Below are 6,150 nucleotides of genomic sequence, written 5' to 3' on the forward strand. Positions count from 1 at the left end.
GGTAACTTCTATTCTGCTTTCTGTCTTAATAAATTTGCCTATTCTAGCTGCTTCCTCTAAGTTAAATCATTACCATGTTTGTTCCTTGTGTTTGGCTTATTTCATTTATCGTAATGTTTTCAAGGTTCATCCATGTTGTACCACGTATCAGAATTTCATTCCTTCTAAAGATGATATTCCTTTGTCCACACATGCCTATTTGTTCGCCTGTTCATCTGTTGGTGGCCATTTGGGCTGTTTCCACATTCTGACTATTGCAAACAATGGTGTGATGAACATCGGTATGTAAGTATTTGTTTTAGTTCCTGCTTTTAATTCTTTGTGGTGTATGCCTAGGATTAGAATTGATGGATCATACAGTGATTCTATGTTTAACTTTCTGAGGATCTGCCAAGCTGTTTTCCATAGCGGTCAGGCCACTTGTTGGCTCTTCAAAAAGTGGAACTTTGGGCATACAGAGTTCTTTGCCCCAAGGACCTTCTGAGTCAAAGCTAAGAGACCACATTTATTCTCTCCCTCTATGTTTCTCACAAGGAATAGATATCGGGTTAGATTTTTCCCTTTTAACAAGCTATTTGCATCCTCTCCCCGCCCCCCCTGCCCCCCCCCCCCCCCCCCCCCCCCGCCGAGAGCAATCTCATCTTCTTCCATATATCATTCATCTGAATCCAGTCCTTTCTCCCTGAAGGAAGGCTCTGTGGTGTCCCACTGTGCACGTTGTCTCCTGGCAGCAACAGGGCATGGGGCAGAGCCTCCCCTTCAGTTCATCTCGAAGGTCTGATTGGGTCCCTACAGAGAAGTGCAAATATCCCATCCTCTAGGCAACAAAACATCTCAGCAGTCAGCTCCACTATGGTGGGGTGTAAGGGAGGGGAGCACTGGGCCTGTCAAACCCTTTGCAATTAGGTCCAAATTTTTGACATGATCTCGTGTTGTGGAATATTTCCAGGCCCTGGAGCCCTTAACTGAAGTGGCAGTGCAGAGACGACCAGGTCCAGTACTGAGAGAGAAAATGGGGTACAGCAGGGAAGACCGCTGGGTAGTTCCTGTGCAATCACACCTCCCCTCTGCTCTGACTCCACTGCAGAAACATGGCAGGTAAGGGAGACACCAGCACAGCATACACTTACAAATCATATATTCCAAACAAAACAGAACACAAATCACATATTCCAACTTTTTTTTTTAAAGATTTTATTTATTTCAGAGAGAGAGAGAGAGAGCATGAGCAGGGGGAGGGGAACGGGCAGAGGCAGAGGGAGAAGCAGGTTCCCCACAGAGCAGGGAGCCAATGCCACCCGGGTCATGACCTGAGCCGAAGGCACTTTTTTTTTAATTTATATTTTTAATATAATTTATATAAACAAATTTGGGTTATTGATTGAATGTTAAATTTCATAAGGTCATATAATTGATCTCTATTGTAATTTTTGTTTTTCTCATTAAAAATTTTTTTAATTTAAATTCAATTTGCCAACATATAGTATAACAGTGTTCATCCTGTCAAGTGCCCTCCTCAGTGCCTGTCACCCAGTCACCCCAACCCCCTGCCCATCTCCCTTTCCACTACCCCTTGTTCATTTCCCAGTTAGGAGTTTCTCATGGTTTGTCTCCCTCACTGATATTTCCCATTCATTTTCTTCCTTTCCCCTTTATTCCCTTTCACTATTTTTTATATTCTCCAATGAATGAGACCATATAATGTTTGTCCTTCTCCGATTGACTTACTTCACTCAGCAACCGGAACCTTCCAGTTCCATCCACGTCGAAGCAAATGGTGGGTATTCATCATTTCTAATGGCTGAGTAATATTCCCTTGTATACATAGACCACATCTTCTTTATCCATCATCTTTCGATGGACACCGAGGCTCCTTCCACAGTTTGGCTATTGTGGACATTGCTGCTATGAACATCGGGGTGCAGGTGTCTCGGTCTTTCAGTGCATCTGTATCTTTGGGGTAAATCCCAGCAGTGCAATTGCTGGGTCCTAGGGTAGCCCTATTTTTACCCCTTTGAGGAACGTCCACACAGTGTTCCAGAGTGGCTGCACCAGTTCACATTCCCACCAACAGTGCAGGAGGGTTCCCCTTTCTCCACATCCTCTCCAACAGTTGTCATTTCCTGCCTTGTTATCCCCATTCTCACTGGTGTGAGGTGGTATCTCATTGTGGTTTTGATTTGTATTTCCCTGATGGCAAGTGATGTGGAGCATTTTGTCATGTGCTTGTTGGCTACGTCTATGTGTTCTTTGGAGAAATTTCTGTTCATGTCTTTTGCCCATTTCATGATTGAATTGTTTGTTTCTTGGGTGTTGAGTTTGAGAAATTCTTTTTTTTTCTTTTTTTAAGATTTTACTTATTTATTCATGAGAGGCACAGAGAGAGAGGCAGAGACACAGGCAGAGGGAGAAGCAGGCTCCATGCAGGGAACCCAAGTTGGGACTCAATATCTGGTCTCCAGGATCAGGCCCTAGGCTGAAGGCGGCGCTAAACCGCTGAGCCACCTGGGCTGCCCTGATAAGTTCTTTATAGATCTTGGAAACTAGCCCTTTATCTGATATGTCATTTACAAATATCTTCTCCCATTCTGTAGGTTGTCTTAGTTTTGTTGACTGTTTCTGAAGGCAGACACTTAACCGACTGCCCAAAGCAGTCACCCAGGCACCCAAAAATATTCCAACTTTTGACCACACTTAAATTTTGTTCCCTTTCATGGTAGCATTCCCATGGCCCCCTGAATTAATTCTATTGCCCCTTGTTAGCAGGCCCAGGCAACCCTGCAAATGTGCTTCCGTACCCAGGAAACCTACAGGAGTTACCTTTCCACTCCTGGCCATTCCACCACATGTTGGTACAAGGCATTGGGAACCATTCTGGGAGTTGTTGGGTCAAGAGACTCCATCCAGGGATCCCTGGGTGGCGCAGCGGTTTAGCGCCTGCCCTTGGCCCAGGGCGCGATCCTAGAGACCCGGGATCGAATCCCACCTCGGACTCCTGGTGCATGGAGCCTGCTTCTCCCTCTGCCTATGTCTCTGCCTCCTCTCTCTCTCTCTCATTGTGTGCCTATCATAGATAAATAAAAATTAAAAAAAAAAAGAGAGAGAGGCTCCATCCAGCCTTTGTGTCCAGTCTTCCTCCTCTGTTATGGCCTTGATTTTTTTTTTTTTTAAGATAAGGAATGTCAATTATTTTTAAATTTTGAAATAATATCAATCTTAAAGAAAATGTGCAAGTGGGGAACAAAGAACTACTACCTGGGATCCCTGGGTGGCTCAGCGGTTTAGCGCCTGCCTTTGGCCCAGGTTCTGATCCTGGAGTACCGGGATTGAGTCCCGCATCGGGCTCCCTGCATGGAGCCTGCTTCTCTCTCTGCCTGTGTCTCTGCCTGCCTCTCTCTCTGTGTCTCTCATGAATAAATAAATAAATAAATAAATAAATAAATAAATAAATAAATAAATAAATAAGGGACACCTGGGTGGCTCACCAGTTGAGCATCTGCCTTTGGCTCAGGGCATGATCTCAGGATCCAGGATCGAGTCCTCATCGGGCTCCCTGCATGGAACCTGCTTCTCCCTCTATGTCTCTGCTTCTCTCTTTCTGTGTATCTCTTATGAATAAATAATAAATCTTAAAAAAAAAAAAGCAGAGGCACTGCTCCTTGTTCTAAAATTCTCAGGAATCATTTTAACACAGGTTTATTAGGATGATGTTTGTAATGATCTAGAAAATGATTCAGCTCCTTCACTGAATAATCCCCTATTTCCATGATTTCTTGCCCTCCCTTGTCATCTTGCCCCACTTGAATTATCTCCTTTGCTGTCATAAGTCTCACAGAATTAGCGGATTCATCAAATATTACAGTGCCAGCCAGAAAGGGCAGAGCTCACCCCAAGGAGATTCTGAATTTACTTTCATTTTGCTGATGCTCAAAGCAGCAACCACAGAACTGAATTTTTAGCTGACCTGACATCAGTTTGCATTCCCTTCTGGTCCATTTTTCTAGCTCCTGAGGTTCAGATTCTTTCATCTCCAGATTTCACTGGAATGTTTTACTACTGGTGTCTAATTTCAAAGTCTCTATTACTTCAAACCAAAAGTAACTTGTGCATTTTGATCCTCTTTATCAGAAACACCCTTTTTCTCTCTAGTAATGCCCTAGCCAGTAAGAATGAGTCAGGGTTTTATCAGTAAGACCTACATCTGACGCCAGCTGCTGAAAGGGTTTAACAGGCTTTAGTTGCTAAAGATTCACAGGATCCTAAATGACAATACTAACAAACTTAGTTTATTACAGGAAAAAAATACAATATAGCAGTAATATTTAAGTAATACATCTTAATATTTAAGATATACATCGCAGCCAAAGGCTGTCTCATAGCAAGAGCTTTCCAGCTTTCTCGTAGCTGGAAGAGCCAGGTACAGGGTTCTATTACGCTTCTTCTCTAAGAGCCAACACAAATTTAAAAAAAAAAAAAAAAAAAAAAAAAAAGGTCAGAGATCCCTGGGTGGCGCAGCGGTTTGGCGCCTGCCTTTGGCCCAGGGCCCGATCCTGGAGACCCGGGATCGAATCCCACGTCGGGCTCCCGGTGCATGGAGCCTGCTTCTCCCTCTGCTTGTGTCTCTGCCCCTCTCTCTCTCTCTCTGTGACTATCATAAATAAATAAAAATTAAAAAAAAAAAAAAAAAAAAAAAGAGCCCACACAGAACCCGCTTTCACCTCTGGCGCAGGAACCAGCAACATGTGCCTGGAACACTTTGGGGCACGGAGCCCAAAACAGAGTCTCTGCTAGTTTCTTTTTTAAATATTTCGCTGCTCACATTGGCATATTCCCACTATGTAACTAGTTCCAACTGCACAACACTTTGGGTTTTATCAGTGATACTGCTGAGAAGCTGACACAAACTACTCTGCAGCTCCTTGAACCAGTACGATTGGTGAAGTCAGTGTGTATCATGCCTTGACCGGGGTCGGTACCCGCAGGGACCTGGACAGACCGCTCAGGTCCTAGCACAGGTAGCTCGCACAGCGTATGTAACTTATCTCTGGGTAGTGCGTTACAGCTTCCAGACTGGAGGGTTTTTACCACCTTGAACAAGCCGGTGTTACCATCCCTACTTCAGGAATGAAGAACGTGAGGCTCCGAGAGCTTGCGACTTGCTGTCGGCTCCCCTGAAGCGCCCCGTGAGCCTCCTGCATCTCTCCTCTTCACCCGAACCTGAGGTCTGCGCATCTTTCTCACGTGTCTTCGGAGTCCTGCCAGTCAGGCCTGCACCTGTAAACAATGCGCTGATCAGGTGTGATGCTTGGGGGGTCTCATCACGGAATCCTGCTGCGGTGTGTCTGGTGCAGCTCCCCAGCCCCGTGGGGACAGCCCCACGGCAGGCGGCAGTCGGCAGTCGGCAGGCGGCAGGCGGCAGGCGGCAGCAGTCTTCATCGCTGAAACAGACCACAGAAGATCGTATTGAAGCGCGTGGGGCCTTCGGGCATTTGCTGCCTTCTCAGTTCTTGGACCGCACGTGGCGGCGCTCCGAGCCTTCTCCGTGTCTACGTGCACACGTGCCCCTGTTTTCTCCGGGGCGATGTACTCCCCGGGAAGCACCGGCGTCTTCGAGCGCACCGGGTCACGCCGCAGGACTTTACCGTCACCGCACAGCGACGCTTCCCCGGGCAGCGACTAACGCACCAGCGCAGGCGCAGAGCGTGCACGGCCGCGCGTGCACGCCCCCTCACAGCCAGCACGCGCACGCGTCCACAGGCCTGCACGGCCGCGGGTGCACGCCCCCTCACAGCCAGCACGCGCACACGTCCACAGGCCTGCACGGCGGCGGGTGCACACCCCCTCACAGCCAGCACGCGCACACGTCCACAGGCCTGCACGGCGGCGGGTGCGCGCCCCCTCACAGCCAGCACGCGCACACGTCCACAGGCCTGCACGGCGGCGGGTGCGCGCCCCCTCACAGCCAGCACGCGCACGCGTCCACAGGCCTGCACGGCCGCGGGTGCACGCCCCCTCACAGCCAGCACGCGCACGCGTCCACAGGCCTGCACGGCGGCGGGTGCACGCCCCCTCACAGCCAGCACGCGCACGCGTCCACAGGCCTGCACGGCGGCGGGTGCGCGCCCCCTCACAGCCAGCACGCGCACACGT

Source organism: Vulpes vulpes, chromosome 3 (assembly GCF_048418805.1).
Source record: "Vulpes vulpes isolate BD-2025 chromosome 3, VulVul3, whole genome shotgun sequence".
Taxonomy (NCBI): Eukaryota; Metazoa; Chordata; class Mammalia; order Carnivora; family Canidae; genus Vulpes; species Vulpes vulpes.